Raw genomic sequence first — 21,155 nt, forward strand, 5'->3', positions numbered from 1 at the left:
TCTTTCTTACAAGAAATCTAGAGGAAGGAGAGTTTCAGGGTTAGTTAAGCTAGCAGTTCAAAGGAGCCAGTTTTATTCAGTCTTTCAGTTCTTCTATCCTCAGAGTTTTCCTTGTTGTCTTTGGTTGATTCTTTTCAAGGCACAATATGGTAGCTACAGTTCCAGGCATTACATGAGGGTTGCAATGTCCATAGGCTGAAAAGAAAATAGCTCTGTCTCATTCCTTTTTAAACAAATTTTATTGGAGTATAGTTGATTTTACAATGTTGTATTAGTCTCAGGTGTACAGCAAACTGAGTCAGTTATATGTATGTATATATATATATATATATATATATATATATATATATATATATATATCCATTTGTCTGTCATTCCTTTTTTAAAGACAAAGGCAGCTATCCCCAAAAGTCCCTTCGAGGGTTCCCCTCAGTTCTCATAAACAGAAATTTTGTCACATGCCCATTCTTAAGAAAGCATTAATGTCCCACTTTTGCCTTAAGGAGATTAATAAAGATTACCCTTCTTTTTCAGGCTGATAGAGAGGCTTAACATCTCTGAAAGCAGATAGTATTCTAGTAACTGAACACCATTGTGTTTCTATGAGCAAAAAAAGAAGAGATTTGGGTAGACAACCAGTAGCATCTCTTACATCTGTGGTGGGGATTAGGGGACTTTGAGATGGATAAGATACTTTATCTTCAAGGAAATTGTATTTATTAATAATATCGTGACTACAATTGTCCATGATAACTGATACATTGCCCTGCCAATGTCTGTAAAGCCATAAGTTTAAAAGAAAATGAGCATTAACTAAACTTGTTGGCTCTCATATAAATTCATCTCATTTCCCTCATTCTGACCAAACATTGTTTAGCCAACATTGTAGATATGATCAATCAAACTGGCTAAAAACAATAAAGGGAAATTTGAAAACTATCCCCCAATGATGGGAATGTATCACCAATACCTAGAAAAGTTAAGTTTATTTTATCTGTAGAGAAACTAATTCATGTTGATTTGAAGAATCTTCAATTGATATTCTAGACTGTTTCGAAGACAACATTTAAGGTCTGGGTAGTAGCTCATACCTCCCAAGTTTCTTACCACAGAGGAACACATTCTGGCAGGGAGGCCTTTGAAAGTTTTGCAGAAAAGAATAATGGAGATGTAGTTCTGTTTTGAATAAACACCTAAGAAAGTCCATTCCTGACTAGAGTTGAGGGTAGAGAAAATGGTTGAAAGTGGTTTTAATTTTAGTATTTCATACTTGGTAGTGGGAAGGATAGAGAAAAGTGCCAATGTCTAGGTTTATGAAGTAATATATTGTTTGTCCATGTTTCCTATGTTTATTAATTCAGCAGATTACACATCTAAGCAGCTAACATATGCTCTATGTTTTTATGGAAAATAAGCCCACAAAGCAAAACTCTCCATGGACTTTTATATAAACATATTGTCACAATATGAGAAAGCAAATTATAAGACAGTTTCTGCTATAGGACTTCAACAGAAGGAAAATTTTAAAAAAGAGATGCAAAAAAGGGATAATGCAGATATAAATATAATAATGATACATTCCACATACACATAGACACATTCATCAAATATTTATTGCCTCTTTGCTACAAAAAAGACACTCTGCTGAAAAGATGAAAAGAAAGAAAACACTTCTGTGCTCAGAAAATTTACAAGATCACAAAAGAGATAATATGCATACTTCAAGTACTACAAACTAAAAAGAAAAACTAGTAATTTTTAATAAAAATAGCAAATGCATACATAGTGACAGTAACCCAGAAATATGCTAGGAGCTACCCTAAGTACTTTGCATATACTAATCATTTCAATGTCACACACTCTACTAAAGTAAGTACTATAATTATTCCTATATTACAGAGGAAGAAACTGAGGCACATAAATGATTTGCATACCTAGAAATCCAGGGAACTGAGCCTATAGCCCAGGCAATCTGGCTCCAGAGTCTATGCTATACATGGCACTTTATAATTACATGTAACTTCATAGGCTTTATGTATAGGACAGAGCAAAATAGAGAATTTGGCATTGTAAGGAAAATATTGAGTCTTCAGAGAAAGGAGATACTGTTTCTAGTTCAAAGGATAAGATAATGAAAATGCCTTTCTAGAAGAAAGAGCATTTGGAGGACATGGAGTATTTAGGCATGAAGGATTTAGACAGTGACAGCTTTTGAGGGAGAGTAGTAGGGTTGGGAAAGCATGAGGTGTTATAGGAAAATGAAGGGGTTTTTTTGGTTTAGTTGGAATATAGTTGGATATAGGAGTCTTACTAAAGGTTAAAGTTGAAAGAATCCTAAACTGTTAACCATCAGTTAGTCTAACTCTTTAATTTACTGACAAAGGGAATGGAACCTGGAGAGAGGAAATGACTGGAGCATCATCCCACTGGGGCTATGATTGTCAGGGCCAGGACCAGAGCGCCATTCTTCAGATTTTCAGGCCAGAAGTCTTCATGTTCCTCCAAATTATAGGAGCAGATTATGGAGAGACTTTATATGTAGGTAACAGTAAAATACTAAAGATTTTGAGTAGGGAAGGAAGATCTGATTTGATTTCCAAGTCCTTAACCTGTGACTTGGGGGGATTTTACTTAACCCCTTTATATTCAGTAGGTTTATCTTTAAAGGGGGGATAATAAAATGCACATATCATAGGATTGCTTTGAGAAGTTTATGAGGGTCCTTACATATAGCAGCTGCTAAATAAATACTAAAATCAAAGTTTTCTTCTCTCCCTTTCTCCCTGTACTTTTATTTCTTTTCTTTTTCCTTTTCTTTCTTTTTTTATTTTCTTCTCTTTTCTTTTACCCTTCCTTCCTTCCTACTTCCTTCCCTTTTTTGGGTTAATTTTATTTCATTTCCCTTTCCCCTCCTTCTTTTTTTCTTCCTCTATTGAATGAAAAGGTGGGGAAAAGGCAGACACTGACCCACCCCATGCCCACCTGCAGTCTTCTTCTGCCCAGGATATGTACCTCTTGGCTTGAAGCTTTCCTTGGAAGGATGTTCTGCCCAAGTTTGGGATGATAAGTATCAGAATTCCCATTAACCACCCCCCCCCCCCACACACACACCTGCCAGAAGCCCTCAAGCAATAGCTGAAGGAATTTGGCTAAAGAAATTCATCAGCTTCTTTTTTTGGTATACAGGTAGGGTTCCTCTGAGGCACAGATTCCATGTCATTTCCCAGGGTTTCCCCACAAAATTAACCTCCAGTCCCTTCTGGGATACCTCGTCTTCCCTGCCCTGACTCACTTCATTCCCTTTTCAACCTTTCAAATAAACTACTGTCATGTAACTACTCATCTGCTTTTGGGGATTTCCACACTAAGATAGCTGGGATCATAAATGATGGAATTGGGTCCTAGAAGAACATAGAAAAATGTTAATAACAGCATAGATTCCCTTAGTCCAGGGGAAGAAAAGGACATTCTACAGGGATAGAACTGGCAGTCTACTGAGCAGACAGGCTCACCCTTTTACCTATGCCATTCTGCCCTATCATTGCTTCTTGACATTCCAGGCCTGAACAGCATAATCTCAGAAGTCTCATTATAGTGTCTACTGGGAAATCCTGAATGACCTGGCTCCTGGGCTGACCTTTCCTTCCCAAGCCTGATAACCTCTCTGGCTTTTTGATAGTAGATTGAGAAGGAGGAAGCCACCAGTGCTAACATGCCCTGTGATTCTGGGAACAAGGGTATTCCCAATACACACACACCAATAACTGTCATTTTCAGAATTACTGTGGTGGTACTGGTGATAAAGGCAGCCCAGAATAGTTGCCTCCTTATCTAGATGACAGTGCGTTTTCTGGAACTCTGGAGATGGGCCTGGGCCAGGAAGAGGCTCTTCTCCGAGGCTGCATGAGCTTTGCCAACAAAAGCAGAGAATTCTTGTAGCCTAGCTCTACCTTTGCACTGAGGAGAGTGCTGCCTTGAGCAGAGCAAGCTTGATCTTTCTTCCCTGCCTAGTGTCTCCAATTTCATGCATCCAGCTTTTAATTAGACCTTCTTTGTGCCACAAGGCAGAATCCAAGAAAGGTTGTTGTACCTAAGGCAGACAGGAGGAAGGGATAGCTTTAGCATACTCCCATGAAAACATCCTTTACAAGTCTAGAGCACTAGGAAAATGAATCCAACTGGTTCCCCAAAGGACCTTTTAACATTGCAGGGAAACAAAGACCTTCAAATTCCAGGGATTGTTAAGGCTAGACTTTCTGATGAGATTACCACTAATATGACCTCTATGTTCAGATGACAGTGAAGTCCTTTTCATGCAGTAAACACCTAGACTACACAAATAATGGGAGAAATTTTTTTTTTAACATGTTGAAGTTTGGAATATGATGTGTGTTTGAAATTTAAAATGGTGGTACAAATATGGGCAAATTGATGGTGGATGATTTTCTAAAAATCAGTTGTTTAAAAACAATTGTTAAAATCAGAATGTTGGTCAAAAATGGATGTTTGTAATCTCAGCAACTTTTTACACAATAATGCTGACCATTTCATTATAAAAATCATTTGTTCACAAATGGAGATAGTGCTCATCAAGTATTGAGTATTTAGAGTGCATAATACAATAATGTCTATGATTATTTGAAAACTAAATTTAAAAATATAATCCACAAAGTATTTACAATCTCTTTATTTCTCATTCTACTCTAAACAACATGCTAAACCATAATGCTCTTTCCAAAACAAAAAGAAAAAAGAAATGAGGCATTTGTTTCTTTTGGAAATTTTATTTTCTTTATGAGAATGGTCTGTCATAATTCCTTGTTACAAAAAGTTAGAAAAATGTAGTTTAATAGAATAGAAAGTGGACAAAATAGCTTTTAAATGTGCCTTTAAATTTAAATTTAAAAAATTACTCCAGTTTTCTTAAATATTAATACATGAAAAAGTGATTAGACAATTTAAATGTTTACAAATTTATTTTTGGGAAATTTACTTAAACAGAGAAATGTTATATAGTTCCTGAAAATAATTTTAAATTATTTGAATTTTAAATAATCTTATAAGATTTGAAAAATAAATTAAAACACTAAAATATAAATTAATATTTGATAACATTTGTAAGAAAAATGATTCCCCAATCAAATATTTTCCAAAGAAAAGACTTAGCAGGAATCATAGCATAAAAAATTGTAAAATGATCTCATTATACACCAAAATTACATGTTTTTTTTAAAGTAGTGACTGGGAAGGTTTTTGTTTTCAGCCACTTTATGATTTTAAACATTCTGTTTAAGAGCAAATTACTTAGAGGAATTTAAGTCATAAAATCTAAATAGTCGCTCATTTTATCAGATGTTGATACAAAATGAAGTGACTTTCACATGCATAATTTCCAAAATGAGTTAGTGACATCTAGAAATAAAGACTTCGAAGTTTTCGTCATAGTGCAGTGGAAACAAATCCGACTAGGAACCATGAGGTTGCAGGTTCGATCTCTGGCTTCTTCAGTGGGTTAACGATCTGACCTTGCCTTAAGCTGTAGTGTAGGTCACAGATGCAGCTCCGATCCTGCATTGCTATGACTGTGATGTAGGCCAGCAGCTGTAGCTCCAATTAGACCCCTAGCCTGGGAACCTCCATATGCCATGCACTGGTGTGGCCCTAAAAAGCAAAAAAAGAAAGAAAGACCTTGAGACTGATAATTGGTGGATGAAAGTCTTGATTCCCTTATATGGTGTCCTGTGCCTTTGGATGTCCCTGTGTTTAGGTTAGCATATACAGTATTATATAGTATGTGATTACTTGGCTATTGGACAGAGAAGGCATCAGTGTGGTAGAAAGATGGTCCTTTAAGCTAGGCAATCCATCAAGATTTCCTTCAGATGACGAATCAGTCCTGAGCAGATGATGCAAGGGAGACTCCCATGCATTATTTAGTACAAAAGATTTGATACTATGGCCTCTCCCTTAAGGAGAGTAGTAAGATAAATCATAATAAAGCATTTTAGTGAACAAAAGAGGGTCCTCACAAGCCTCAGAACAGACCTGAGTGTGTCAGACACTATCATATGATTTGTCTTCCAAATTCCCTTGGAGGAGACAGAGGTGCAAGGATACTTGCCTTGAAAAGAATAAGAGGCAGAGGCAGAGAGAGAGAGAGAGAGAGAGACCCGAGACATCTTTATAGATCTTTATGATATTTAGTTCTCCCAGGCTTGATAACGCCAAAACTAGCAAAGGACACCTGGTCAAGATATTAGCAAATTCTGAGTCATAAAACACTTGTGACGAGTACTGTACATTTCGTATTACTAAATTAGAGCCTATAGGAGGTTTTATGACTGGTTCTTGGCACAGAGATCAGAGAATGTCCTTTCATATCTCAGTGCTAACTGAAAAGGCAGTAGATTTTTATAGGCAAAGGCAGTGTGTATTTCCTGAAGGGTGCCTTTGACATTTGAAAGTAAAACCCAGCAGTCCGGGGAGTTCCCGTTGTGGTACAGTGGAAACAGATCCGAGTAGTATCCATGAGGATGCGGGTTCGATCCCTGGCCTACCTCAGTGGCTTATGGATACCCAGCATTGCCCCAAGCTATGGTGTAGGTCGAAGATGCAGCTTGGATCCTGCATTGCTATGGCTGTGGCTTAGGCCAGCAGCTACAGTTCAGATTCAAACAACCCCAGCCTGGGAACTTCCATATGTGGTGGGTACAGCTCTAAAAAGAAAAAAAAACAAAAACAAAAACAACAACAACAAAACTAAAAAACAAAAAAATCAAACTAGCAGTAGAAGCCTAGATGTATCCAGTGAAAATCAGTCTGTGAGCTGTGAAACTACCGAACAATTTTGTGGATCATTTGGCAAAGCCATTTCTTAATCTAGTCTCCTTCAGTAGTGCTATGATATTGACAAGATTGTTCCATTTGGGTATTTTCTTACTGTGTTTTTTTTTTTATTCTTTAAATATTTATGAATTAAGTTTTCTGTAAAAAAAAAACTTTTGGTGATAGGGATGAATCATCATGGCTTTTATATTTACTAAATGCTCTACTTAAAAAACTTACGACAATAATGAATGCTTGGTGTAGTAGTCAAGAAATACAAATGTATAAAGTATTGTCTTCTTCATTCATCCTCCCTTCAAAAGAATAATATTATCAGTTTTTTATGTATCGCTCCATGCCTTTCTATGTGTGTGTAAAATGTGCTAGTTTGTAAAAATTAACATGACCTTCTCATCCCAGTATGTATTTTTTTTTGCAGTGTGACTTTGTAGCTTCTCCCATCAAGAAGCTGAGTCTATTTCTTCACGCTTTGGATCTGAACTTGGCAGGGGTGAGTTCCTTTGGTCAGCGAGCATGACTAATGTGACATTTGAAAAGCAAATAATGGAAAGTACTTGCCTTTTGGGGTTTGCCTGAGTACCGCATGTGTTTTTATTATATCTGCAGTTGTGCCTAGGGTCTCTCCAAATTATGAAACAAATGTAGTATATAAAGAAAAGATTTCTGAAGTCTTTGTTTAATGATCTGAGTCATATATCAAATGTTGTGTAACCTTAGGATTTATATGCTGCAAAATCACTTACATTTCTATCTCAGCATGTGTAAACATATGCTTTATTATTAAGAGGCCAAGCCTACAAAAATACATGGCCCCTTTTCTTGAAAAGCTTTTCAATCTAGCTGAGAAGGCAACAGCATTAGAGCTGTCGTATCTCACCTTTCTGTACTCTATTCTTCGTGTCAGTTGGTGTATTTCTTCTCCCACATTTCTGATATTCCCATGTTTGCTTGGTCTTCCTATTCTGTAGGGATCAAGTAGGAGACTGATCTGCTAAATTAATTTACACTAACATGGCAAGAATTTATTGGGTTATCTTTGTGATGTAGGTATTTGCCTTTTCAAAGAAACCTAGAGAAAGTCTTATTAGAGCTTACTCCAAAAGCATGAATTGATAATGGTGGAATTTTAGGTCAGAAATATCTGATAACTGAAAGTTCACACACAACCTCTTTTACTTCACCCAGATTGTCCCTAATACCTTCTCAGATACACATTGTCTCAGGAGCACTATTGTTCTTTATCCTAGGATTCAATCGGATGTAATTGGAAATTGAGTACTTTTCTGTTTTTATCAACAGTGGTGATAAAAGTGTAGAAAGAATTGAAGAGAGAAAGAATTGTAGGAGGTCCCATCATGGCTCAGTGGAAATGAGTCTGACTAGCATCCATGAGGATGCAGGTTCGATCCCTGGCCTCACTCAGTGGGTTAAGGATCTGGTGTTGCTATGAGCCGTGGTGTAGGTTGCAGATGTGTCTGGGATCTTGCATAATTGTGGCTGTGGTGTAGGCTGGTAGCTGCAGCTCCGATTAGATCCCTAGCCTGGGAAAATCCATATGCTGTGGGTGCAGTCAAAAAAAAAATTCTTTATCATGGCCAGCTATTATATATACGTAAACACTTAGTGGGACTGTAGTATTATAGATAGATAAGATGACAACAGAGATGATAGATAAAGAAAGAAAGCATCAACTTGATAAGATTCGAATTTATATAACATATGTATATATAAAACATATAGATAGATAGATTGATTTATATATCTATCTCCAACTCTTTTCTCTCTCTTTTTATGCCCAGCCTTCCAAGCTCAATTGGTGTCATGCTATAAACATGGTCTTCAACCTTAACTGGTCCCTCATTGTTGTTAAATAGTCAAATATTTCATCAGTTGTAGTTCCCATTTCTAATAGTGATTATTTAATGAGCTTATTCACTTTTCTATTTTGCTATTTCTTTGGGCCGCTCCTACAGCATATGGAGGTTCCCCAGCTAGGGGTCCAATCGGAGCTGTAGCCACTGGCCTATGCCAGAGCCACAGCAACGCGGGATCTGGGCCGCATCTGCAACCTACACCACAGCTCATGGCAACGCCAGATCCTTAACCCACTGAGCAAGGGCAGGGACCAAACCCGCAACCTCATGGTTCCTAGTTGGATTCGTTAACCACTGCGCCACGATGGGAACTCCTAAAGAGCTTATTCACTTTTCTCAAGCCTCTTACCTGAACATACTCTCCCACAGTCTCAACAAATTACCTCTCTCACCTTCTACTATGCCAATAAAGTAGAAATCTGTAGGCAGGAACTCCTCATTTTCTTGCAACTGCATCTATAAGCTTACCTGCATTTGCATATCTTTGCCTCCTTTCCCTGGGTTCTAGGGATACCCTGCCTCCTCTTTGTGTAGTCAGCTTTTTCTTATAAGTGCCCCATCGAATTCCATTTCTGTCTATTCAAGGAACTTGGACCACCAACCTTCCTTTTCTGTTTGTCTTCAATTTTTCTTTCTCTACATGTTTGTCTTTTTCTACTAGCTATATTTTCCCTTATGGTTAGTGCTTTTAGTGACCTCTGATAATCCTTTCTTTACCTTGGTCATGAATGTATTTGGAATTAATTTTTTATATAGTGTGAAGTAGGGATGAAGTTTCACATTTTTCATATAGCTGTATAATTGCCCCAACACCATTTATTGAAAATAATATATTTTCCCCCACTTGTTATAAATCAAGTGTCCATATAAGCACCTCTTAGTCCTGTAATTCCTTACTGCCTTGTTAACTCTCTGATACAATGCAGGAGATTTACTTTTGAGAGGAGTCCAGTTTTCTGGTTGTCATCAGTGCTCTAGAATTAAATAGCTTTTTCAAATTTGCTACTTAATGAAATTCCCTGTTTCTGTGGAAATTGTTGACTTTATTATCTTCCTGAAAATAATAAGCAGACTTATTCTAAATTTGTGTCAAATAACCATAGTATCTAGAACCCTTTATAGGTCTATTTCTTTTTCTTATTACTCAATAAATTTTATTATATTTATAGTTGTACAAGGATCATCACAACCCAATTTTATAGCTTTTAAATGCAATTTTATAGCATTTAAATAAATCTATTTCTGTATCTGTTGTTTTTGCTGGTTCTCACCTATGTTGCCTTGTTTCCCCATGTATACAATTAATTTTTATTATCTGCTAGACTTTGTATTTGACAATTTTTTTTTGTTTCAGGCCTAGGATAGTTTCATCATTCTCCCAAGAGGTTTACCCCCTCTCAGGTTCCTAGTGAATTTGAAACCTGGCTTTACTTAGATCCAAAATCAGGTGTTGATCTGATTTACATCTGGGCTGGATGTTCTGTAAGGACAGTTCGAACTTCACCTTTACTCCTAGACCACCGTCCAAATTGGGGAGTTTACAGAAACTATACCCTTGGTGAGAGCCCTGTGTTATTTCCAGAGAAATGGCATTCCTCCACAACACCAACTTCAAAAAAAGAAAAAGTAAACTTTAATGTGGAAATCTCAAATTTAAAATAGATAAAAGCAACAGTGCTTTGGTTGAAACTAGACAGTAGGGCCTGGAACATGGAATTACATCTTGTTGGTCTTACTATGGTTCCAAGATGGCTCCTAAGGTACCTCCAATGAATATGCCTCTTCTAGAGTATCTTTTAAAAAGCACGGAATTTTAGAAAGAAAGAAAGAAAAAAAAAAACTTTGATCAATTTTTGTAAAGATAGGTGGTTGGGTCAAGAAAATGTGTAAGCCATGCATGCAAGCCCCTTATATCTAATAAGTTTTATTTATACCTATAGTCACAGGCTGCATCTTTAATCTCAGGTGTTTATGAATAATATCTGAGCCAAGAATAATAGAACCTGAAGGTGAGGTTGACTTAATACAAGCTGCAGTAGTCAAGCAACCCTGAACATCCTATCCACTTACAAAGGGTAGGTTATTTCATTTTTTATTTATTCATTCATTTATGAAATACTTTTGGAGTACTTACAATGCTCTAGACTTGTAAGATATCGTGATTAAAAAAAAGCAATGTGTCTTCTAGTCTTCTGCTTAATTATGCAGAGGGCTATTTTTGTATTAATGTGTTGTGTGCAAGCACAAGCTCTCAGTAAGTCTATATTTTTATCTCTTCAGTAACACCTACACTTAAATTTCCTCTTTTTCCACTTTTTAAAAATCTGGATTCTTTATTCACCTCTTGTATCAGCAATGCTACTTCCTTTGAAACCCCCCCAGAAAGAAGTACTGATTCTATCACTGCCTCTTCTCTTGAGCTTGGGAGGCTGTGTCTTATTTTTTGCTCACCCACAAATTCCTTCTGATTATATAGACCCTTAATTCAAAAGCTTCTATCCACTGAAAGATATGCCATTCTTTTCCCATAAGATTCATGCAACAGCAGTTTCATATCCTATGTACTTTAAGTAATATATTATGACTTGCAACTGAATGTCCCCTTTGTTATTTTTCCAACTGAAGGTTACTCCCAAGAACTCTTACAGAATCTAATAAATGGTTCCCAACATCTCACTCTATTCTTTATCCTGATGGTTTGTCTGACATACTCATGGTCACTTGATCTTTCTTCTCCAATTATCCCTTCTTCTCTACTTCAACAGCACACTTACTTGTGTGGGTATGCCATGGACTTGGTCAGTACCTAAGAGAGTGTGAGTCTTAAAATCTTGAACTCTGAAATTTCTTTTGATCACAGCCTCTTATCCTTCTATGGATATGTATGTCTCTCTCCCTTATGCCTACTTAAACCTTATCACATAAATAATTTTAAATTCCAGCTCCTTTGATCTATTTTATTGGAGTTATTTTCCCAAGTCCCTTACTGCCTCCACTTTCCTTTACTTCCAAGTACGCTATCCCCATATCCCACAACTTTTCTCATCTCTCCATTATTCTGCTGTGTAAAAACATCTGGTGTATGGCAATGTTCTGATTATTCCTTTTCTGGTTTAGGTCTGATCTAAGCTCCTGGAGAGAAGTTTTTTTAATTTCATTACACATACAGTATCGCTAATCTCAGTTAACCATGCAAAACAGTTCTTTTAGTCTTTCCAGGAAGCTTCTGTTTCTGTTACCCCTAGAGGGTACCCCAAAGTTTTCACTCTACTCAAAGCCTCAATAGATGACCCAGATTCCTATTTCATTGAGAAAGGAAACACTCTGAAGTAAAAATGTTCTTAATTCAAACCTACATCTTCACCCACTTTTCCCTCCTATTGGAATAGAAAGATATTTACTCTGAATTGCTACGTTAATTCTTCTGTCTATATTTTTGGTCCCATTTCTTCATGCATCCTTAGATATTTTTTTCTATCAGCTTTATTCTTTGTATCTCCATTTCTCACTCTCTGCAAAAGTTGCAAATATTCAACTCACAGACATGTTTATTATTTCCTATTTCTGTAAAACCTTACACCACCCAACTTTCTCCTTCCCTTCACCACCATTTATTCTTTCCTACCCAACTTATTGAAATAAGCCTTACTTGCTTACCTGTATTTCTTTACCTTTCATACATTTTACCTCTAAAATTTGACTTCTGCCTCTTCTGATCTGACCTTCTCAAAGGTCACCAGTGGAAAAAATCCTATTTCCCAGATCCAGTGGCTTTTATGGTTTCTTCATTCTTTGAATCTGGCTATGGTATTTAACAATATTGACCACTTCTTCTTTCTTGAAATTCTGTTCGTCTTTAGCTTCAAGATAGATTCTGTTTTCTTTTATTATCTTCCTGTCTCTCTTTATTCACTCATTAAACTTTTTCTTTTTAAAAAAAAATTATTAAAGTATAGTTGATTTACAATATTGTGCCAGTTTCTGCTATACAGCAAAGGGACCCAGTCATACATATATGTACACACATTCTTTTTTAAATATTACTTTGCATCGTGGTCTATCCCAGGATGCTGGATAGAATTCCCTGTGCTATACAGTAGGACCATATTGATTATCCATTCTAAATGTAATATTTGCATCTACTAACCCCAAACTCCCAGTACACCCTACTTGCCCTCCCCTCCCCCTTGGCAACCACAAGTCTGTTCTTTATTAGACCTCTTCCGTCTTAATTGTTGTTTATCAGAATTCCAAACTCTGTTCTCTTCTTGCCCTTCAGCCTTGCTTGGAGTATTTCCAACCATTCTCTCTCAGCTCTCCCATGTATGCCCTAAAGCATGTCTTTTACCCTTACCCTAGACTTCTCTTGAGCTCCAGATCCACATCTCTAACTACCTCCCAGAAATCTCCTTCCATTGCCTTTCTCCTGCAGATATACCTCTGATCTAACTTAGAACTTCTCTTCTTCTAAACTCTTCCACTTCTCACCATTCTGACGAACCTAAAAAGTTCTATTTCTTTTCTTACATTCTTTCCCTATTACTAATCCCACCTTACTTCCTCCAACATCTGAGTTGAAAACCCTTGGAATCACCCCAACTCCTCCTACTTCTTCACCCCGTTAAACCAATAGGTCAAGTCCTCTCAGTTTTATCATCAAAGCATCTTTTTATTTGATGTGTCTCTCTACTTCCCCTCTGATTCTCCTCATCAAGACCTCCCTGGCTCTTTTATATGCCTGTAGGTGGCCTTTATGAGTTCTGGCTGTCTTCAGTCTAGAATTCTCTTACTCCTACTCTCGAGTCATGCTTTTCTAAAATCTGACTCAAATAACATTCAGTTGCTATGTGCTGGAAGGAATTTTTAACTGAGTGGAGTTATTTTCTACCACTAATAAATAAGTTACTAATGTGCAGATGACAGTTGCTTTTATTGGAATTATTACCTTTCAGAATTTTTTTATATCTCTGAAATGTTTTTAGTGGAGGATACATTAAGGATGCTTTAATGTCTGTAAGTATAAGATAAAAATGCTTTAGTATGAGTAAGTGAAATTCTGAAGTCATCTTTGATCCTATTCATCTATTTATCTGTCTTCTCTTTCATCAGAATTTTCCCAGTCATTTTCAAAGGAGAGGGGGGAGCAAGAGAACCATGCTCACCACAAATTAGATGATCAAGAGCTAGCTCTTTTGAACTTTACTGTTGCAAAGACTTTAGAATCTTTGTTCTTCTGTTCCTTGTTTGGAGACTTAATCATCAAAAAACTTTAGACCAGCTATACTGGAAAAAAATAAAAATCATTATATGTATAAACCTTAGAAAGTAAAATGTAAAATGGATAGAAAAGATGAAACTTAGTCAATTTTTCTACTTGTTGAAGTCCTAATTGAAACATATTGTTGAGAGGATGGTGTAATAAAGGACTTGAGATTTTAAGTAGGTGCTAATTACTACTAGCATCAGTGATTGAGAGTTGACACTTGTGATTCTAATTTTTTAGCTTTGGCATATGGTTTGCACAGATAAAGAAAAGCACTAGGGTTGTTGTGGTGCTGAATTTTTCTAAAAGTTTACTTCCGATGTTAAAAAAAAAAAGCTTAACAATACATGCATTAACTGTGGAATCAGAATAAAAATCAGTGGTTTTTGCTTTTAATTTTCTATTCTTGTGTTACAGTCAACATACTACACTATTGAATCACCTTGGATCATAATAAAGTCAGGGGGAAAAAAGAAACATAATGAGAGAGGTTTTATTTTGAATGAGATTTAATATCTAGACTTGGAACTGTTAACTTGGTTATATTCATTAACATGCGTGTATTATGAAGTACGTATATCTAAAATCAGTGCATATGAATGTGATGTAAAATGATTTAAGTACAAATAAGTATTTTCATGATGATTTTAATAAGCATTTGGAACTGGTCCTATAGGATTATAACGTGGATAAATGATGTTTCCGCTAAAATACATCTGACATTCTTCAGCTTAGGAAGGAAGTAATTTCTGGATATTCTATAAACTACTACCAGTATGTTGAGCTCAAAACCAGGTCATTTAGTTCATTTTCTATTAAAATTAAATGTCATAATGAAAACATGGTGCAGCATTGACCTTACAAAAGACTTGAAGATACTATTCCTGTGGTATAATTAAGTAAACCTCTCTTATTCAAATGGATTTCAGAATGTACATTAGCCAGTTTTAAGATCTAGTGACTAACACTGATAATAATTTATGTCTTCCAGTGACAATGTTAGTTGTTTTGTCTTTAGATGTGTCAAGATACATAAAGCAGCTGTAGAATTTTTGTAAAACCAAATGTGGCAATACCAGTATGTAAGATGTTTTCATAATTTCATATTTTGTATGATTCATCTAATTATTCAGAAGCCTGAGCCAGTGCAAATGCCAAGTCATTTTTCTACTGTATAAGCATGCTTTTTTTTTAAATTAGGTAATGGAGCAGAATTCATGGTTTTTTTATGGCTTACATTTCATTACAAATGAGGTAGTAGCCACTTTAGAAAATGACTAGATTATTTGAGACAATTTCATGGGATTCACAGAAGACAAAAATGTCTAAATATGCTTCATACTCAAGTCTTCTAAGGGTCATTTAACAGTGTCTGAGATTACGAAGCTAACATAAGTTCCCTGGCTCAGAATCTAAATAAAGTTAACCTGAGCTCAAAAATGCTTGTAGGAGCAATAATATAATTGAAAACTCTATGCTTATATAAATGCAGTATGTTGTACAAACATATGTTCCCCCTTGGTGTGTGTGTGTGACTGTTTCGGTCCACTGGCAACAGTATCCTAGCATTAGTAAGTAGCTTGAGCCAGAGAAAATATAATGTGGTAATATACTCATGGGCTGATAGAATTATTTTAGTGAATCTTTTAAGAGTTGTAATTAAACTTCTGAAGATCTCTCTTCATATATTCCTAAATGAGAGTTAATGATAGGTCAAAGTATATAACTCTCTGATTAGAAAGGTTCTCTTGTGACCATTGTTAAATGAATGTATTTTTTCCTTGTATGAAGTGCTTTAACTTCACTTTTGTGGTTTTCATTAGAACCCTTAAGGATCATTACTTTCCTTTCCAAATCCTTCAATTTTGAATACTTTAATCTCCAGTTAGGGAAAATTTATTTATTAAAACTGAAATGGGGATTAAGAAATTTAGTCACAACACATGAGTCTTTTGATGGAGGAAAATTTGAAGGGAAAGTCACCATTAATTTTCAGATTAGTCAAGTCGTAACTCTTTAACCCATGGGAATTCCATTTTCGCCCTTTCGGAGTTTTTACCCAGTCCAATAACATCTTCATTCAGCACTGTTAGTCTGGGTTTGGTTCTTCTTAAATGCCACTCCAGTTTTAGTCTTTCTAAATGAACTGTTGACTAAATATCTTTTGTGTTACCTTAAAGCACATTTATTCCTTTTCTTTCTGAAATGTTGAGCAAATGATGAGTGAGGAAATGAAGTGTCATTCAGTCTTTATGAACTGGAAATAGATTTTTCTTTTTTAATATCCTCACTGTGCCCCCACACTAAAAGTGACATTCTTTGAGTTCTTAAGGTTTTATTTTTTATTTATTTTTTTTGTCTTTTTGTCTTTTCTAGGGCCACACCTGTGGCATATGGAGGTTCCCAGGCTAGGGGTCTAATTGGAGCTCTTGCTGGCCTATGCCAGAGCCACAGCAATGCCATTTCCAAGCCACATCTGTGAACTACACCACAGCTCACGGCAACGCCGGATCCTCAAACCACAGAGAAAAGCCAGGGATCGAACCCAAAACCTCATGGTTCCTAGTCGGATTCGTTTCTGCTGCACCAAGATGGGAACGATGAGTTCTTAAGGTTTAAGAGCTAAAAATTGCTAAAACAATTTCAGAGCACCCCTGAGATACTTTTCTCAGGAACGTGGACCAAGGTGAGGTGAATTTCTCTCCTTTGAAAGGAATCTCTAATCACAGTGTTTCTGAATACGCCAAAATAGTTTGAGTTGAAGTTTTCATGGTTATTTTTCTAAATGGATGAACTGTACAAACCTATGTCTGAATTACCCAAGAAAAAAAATTGATTATTTATTATTGTGTATTTTAGGGACTTAACAAAATTTTTTTTAAATTGAAGTATAGTTGATGTACAATGTAATGTAAGTTATAGGAGTACAATATAGTGATTTACAATTTTAAAAGTTTATATTCCACTTATAGTTATTATAAAATATTGAATATATTTTTAAGGGATGTTTTAAATCAAAGAATTTGAAATTATTAAAAAACAGCAAAAGTTGAATCCTTTTTGGTGATTTTCCCAATGTTTAGTAAAAACCAGTTATCTTTCTCAAGTTGGAGGATATTTTTCTTCTATCGCCTCTGCATATGCACTCCCTTTGTTATAGAAAACTGTCTTTCATCTACATCACCCAGTTAATTTTTGACACCTAAGATTCAGCTTATATATCTTGTACCAGCTTACACTTATCTAGTGTCCCAGGAAAAGAGTTTGCATCCAAGATAATCCTTCCTCTGGACTTGTTTCTTCCCTGTGTTTGGACCTCCTCAAAAGTATAAAAGTCACCTTTCATCTCAGGAAAAGCAGAGAAGGGGGAGGATTTTTGAATCACCAGGTAGGATAGAATCTCTTTGTCACCATTTTCCCTGTTCTGTACAAGAAAACCTTTTATTACAATTTTTGGGTTTTTTGGTGCTTCAGACTTGGAATACATGGTATTTCATATCTTATACTCTGAAAGTAAATCCATTAAATAGTTTAATATAAATGAGGTATTAGGGCTGTGAAATCTCTGTAAACATGTGATGTGAAATTTTGTTCTTTTTGTTGTTGTTTTGCTCCCCTACTTGCCATTAAAATGACTGGTTGGGGCTAAAAAAAGATTGAGCATATATACTCCTACATCAGGGATGCCAACCTATAACCCCTAGCCTGAATCTGGATTCTTGTTATATGCCCTTGTAGATCTTTATAAACATTATTCAGGGCACTTACCACAAGTAGTACTTTCCAGTTGTTTTTATACATGTGATTAGTTTTAATATGTCTCCCTCTCTAAAATTTAAATTTCTGTCTGATTTTCTAATTCCAAATGGTTCCAAGAGCCTAGCAGAGTACTTTGTATATATTGCAGATACTCAGTGCATATTTGTGACTTAAATATAAGAACAAGTATAGGGATGCAACTAGAGATTATCATCCTAAGTGAGGTAAGTCAGAAAGAGAAAATCAAATGCCATATGATATCACTTATATGTAGAATCTAAAATATGACACAAATGAACCTATCTACAAAACACAGATTCACAGACATAGAGAACAAACAAACTTGTGGTTTCCAAAGGGGAGGATGCCATTAACACCCTTTTTAAAAGAATTTAGATACCTTTTATTTCTTAACTGAATACAGTTGATTTGCAATATTGTGTTAGTTTCAGGCATTCTCAACATCCTTTTTAACATCGACCTCTTTTGTATGACTGTCTGCACTTGACTTCATTTCTGAAGCTATCATCTACTCATATTAGAAGCTATCTTAGGTTAGATTTCTCAGCTCTCAGTAAGGGATTGGGGAAAATAGGACTGAGAGAGGAGATGGGGTCAAGCAAGGGTACAATTTCAGGCAAAATTCCCTAGAGACTGGCTTTGGTATGATCCAAAAGAAAACTCTGGGCTAAGAGTTATGTAAGAGAACCAGACTTTCATGCTCTGCACTGGAGAGTCATTGGCTAACAATGGTGGGGGGAAGGGAGGAACTTTACTAGGACTTTGGCTATACACCCTTGCAAGAAAAACAGCTCTAGTAGCTAGAGGACAATCTGAGGAGAAGCCCCATATATATGGGCACTAGAAGGAAAAACTCACAGAAGCTGATGAGACTGAATAGAAACACTAAAAAAAGACCGGGGGCAATCTGGAAAGAGTGCCAACAGTATCTTCTGTAGAAGGTCAGCTTGACGCCTCATTCCTATCAAGGCCGGTAACCATTTCTGTGCTCAGTTGTGTATTCTATAATTTTTGACCCAGCTGCCATCTATTCACAAAAGAATGCAAGTCTACTTATTTATCCCTAAAATTACTGATCCCAACACAGTGTTTAAAATATAAGCTGAGGATACTGGTGACCACCAAAGTGAGAAATGTGGAATAAAAAAGAAAAATTAGAAAAACACCCAGCATCAAAAAGAATGAACTCAATTAAATGGCCCAATTGCGACTCTTGACTCATTCTGTCCACCTTATTAGATACCTACAAAGCTGCCAAGCAATTTGTCAGACCTCTGAGGAAAAGCTATTTGCCTGGGTCATGATAAAGAGAGGCTGAGAAATTCAAGAGTAATTAATGGGCATGTGCTTAATTAATTAAATTAGCCCATTAGAATTTTATATTTATCAAGGAGAAAACCACACAGACATAATTATAGCCTTTGAGCAGCAATACAAAACAGTTCCCAATCCTAGAAAATGGAGACTTTAGGAGGAATCTTGTAGGAAAATGTCAAATATTGAGATATAGGTAGGCTGTGACTTTCCAGAAAGGTGTCTAGTGTTGGGAATTGATGGGACAGATACAAACAAAGGAATCTGAAATCTTGATAGTATTTATCTTGCTGCAGATATCTTAATTATTATCACATTATGTTTTCTAAATTTACATTGATTATGACATAAATTGGAAGTAGAGGAGATTATAAAACTAGGTAGAGAACTGTTTTTACATCTTTACAAGGAGTTGATTTTGACAAACTTCAGAACAAGTTGAGGCATAGATAGGTAGATAGTGATGGAGAAAGGCAAATTCATCCATGAATGGATCATCAGAATATTCTATGGGATGGCATCTCCTTGACATGAACTAAATAATGGGGTAACAGAAAAAAATCCTTTATACATATTTGGATACTTTTTTTTAGGGCTGTACCCGTGGCGTATGGAAGTTCCCAGGCTAGGGGTTGAATCTGAGCTGCATCTGCCAGCCTACGCCACAGCCACATGAGATCTGAGCTGCATTTGTGATCTACACCACAGCTCATAGCAACGCCAGATCCTTAACCCACTGAGCAAAGCCAGGGATCCAACTTGCGTCCTCATGGAAGCTAGCTGAGTTTGTTAACTGCTGAGCCACGACAAAACTCTTTCATACTTTTTAATCCTCAAGTCTCTGGGGAGAAAGTTTGTCTCTTCCCATAGCTGTAAGGCTCAAATGAGATACATGAACACTATGCCCACTCTCTGTGTTGAGTTCCTTCTGTCTTAGCTCTTAAGTCCCTGCTGATCTTCTCAGATTTCCACACCACCAGTACCAACCTATGGGAAAAGAGCACATATTGACTTTATCTTCTGCCTCGGGATGACTGTCTGCTGGGGCCAAGGTTCATTTATTTGTTAGCAGCATTCAGAAATTGTCATTTCCTTTTCTATATGCAAGGCCTTATAATCACTTTTAAAACGCTTGCTTCCTTTGTGTATTTACCACACATCCTGCTCTCAGATGTGAGCCTGAAATCTTGTTGAGAACCTGCTTCCAATTTTGCTCCCTTGACTTCCACTGTGAAAAAAATTTGAAAGAAGCTGGCTATACCTTTTGATGGAAGGACAAGAATCTAGGTAAATTGCTTAACCTTCATAAGCTTTCAGATTTTTAAACTGTTCTTTCATGCTTGAAGGATAAAAATGCTCTCATAGGATTTAACAAAACATCTTATGTCATTGAGGTTGTTCATGGTTGTTGTAATCATATTCCTTTAGATTCTTAGAAAAATGTGTCTGTTGTGGCTCAGTGGTCTTGAGGAATTTCCTATGGAGTTTCTGTTGTGGTTTTCATCTGGTGGGAATTGATTGCTACAGGACTAGGGCTTTTATCTCAAATCCAGATTATAGGATATGGAAATGAGAAAGCTGCAAAAAGGTGGAGGTGTCTGAACAGGGGTGAGGAATATAAAACACAGAAGGGGACACTGCTATTCTTGGTTTATCACCTCAATTGGAATGAGAATTCAATAGGTTTTATTAACAGTGTTGCCAAAAAAAATTTTTTTTTCACTGGCAGCAAATCTTAAAACTCTTTGGGTATTAGCAAAAACTCTTCATTCAGTCCAGGCGTTGTACCTCATACAAATAAACTTATTCGTTCTAACTTGACCTAGTAGTATTGGAGAGGTCAAGACTCGGGAGTCCAGACTTGATTCTTTTCATGCAAAGTAGGTCCAAGTGCCACATATTCCAAAAAAGTATAAATGTGAGATAAAAATGAACATGTACCCCTCTGGACCTTTGAAGTTTAGGAAATTACTAACCATATCCACTGTCCCAAGAGCCTAGAGGATTATTCAGACAAAACACCCAGAACTCAGTGCATTTGCCAGAGCTGCAAGCAAATTTGCATGGTTTATGCCAAA

At 36.3% G+C, this 21,155-nt stretch overlaps 1 long non-coding RNA gene across 4 annotated transcripts in view; it reads left to right on the forward strand.

Moving 5' to 3' along the window:
* LOC146400119 (uncharacterized) overlaps nucleotides 1-21,155 on the forward strand; it is a 359,144-nt gene that overhangs the window by 184,441 nt on the left and 153,548 nt on the right. For 2 of the 4 annotated variants that reach the window (XR_014816252.1, XR_014816253.1), the window contains exon 3: nucleotides 7,265-7,336. This is a non-coding gene — a long non-coding RNA (uncharacterized LOC146400119). Of the gene's footprint in view, nucleotides 1-7,264; nucleotides 7,337-10,660; nucleotides 10,796-14,400; nucleotides 14,463-21,155 lie in introns of those variants that run through there. The other 2 variants (XR_014816255.1, XR_014816254.1) reach the window with 2 other exon arrangements.

The sequence above is a fragment of the Sus scrofa genome, chromosome 9 (assembly GCF_054392235.1).
Source record: "Sus scrofa isolate SSC_HxYL_T2T_F1_AM1 chromosome 9, Sscrofa_HxYL_maternal_Yorkshire_Landrace_v2.0, whole genome shotgun sequence".
In the NCBI taxonomy this organism is placed as follows: Eukaryota; Metazoa; Chordata; class Mammalia; order Artiodactyla; family Suidae; genus Sus; species Sus scrofa.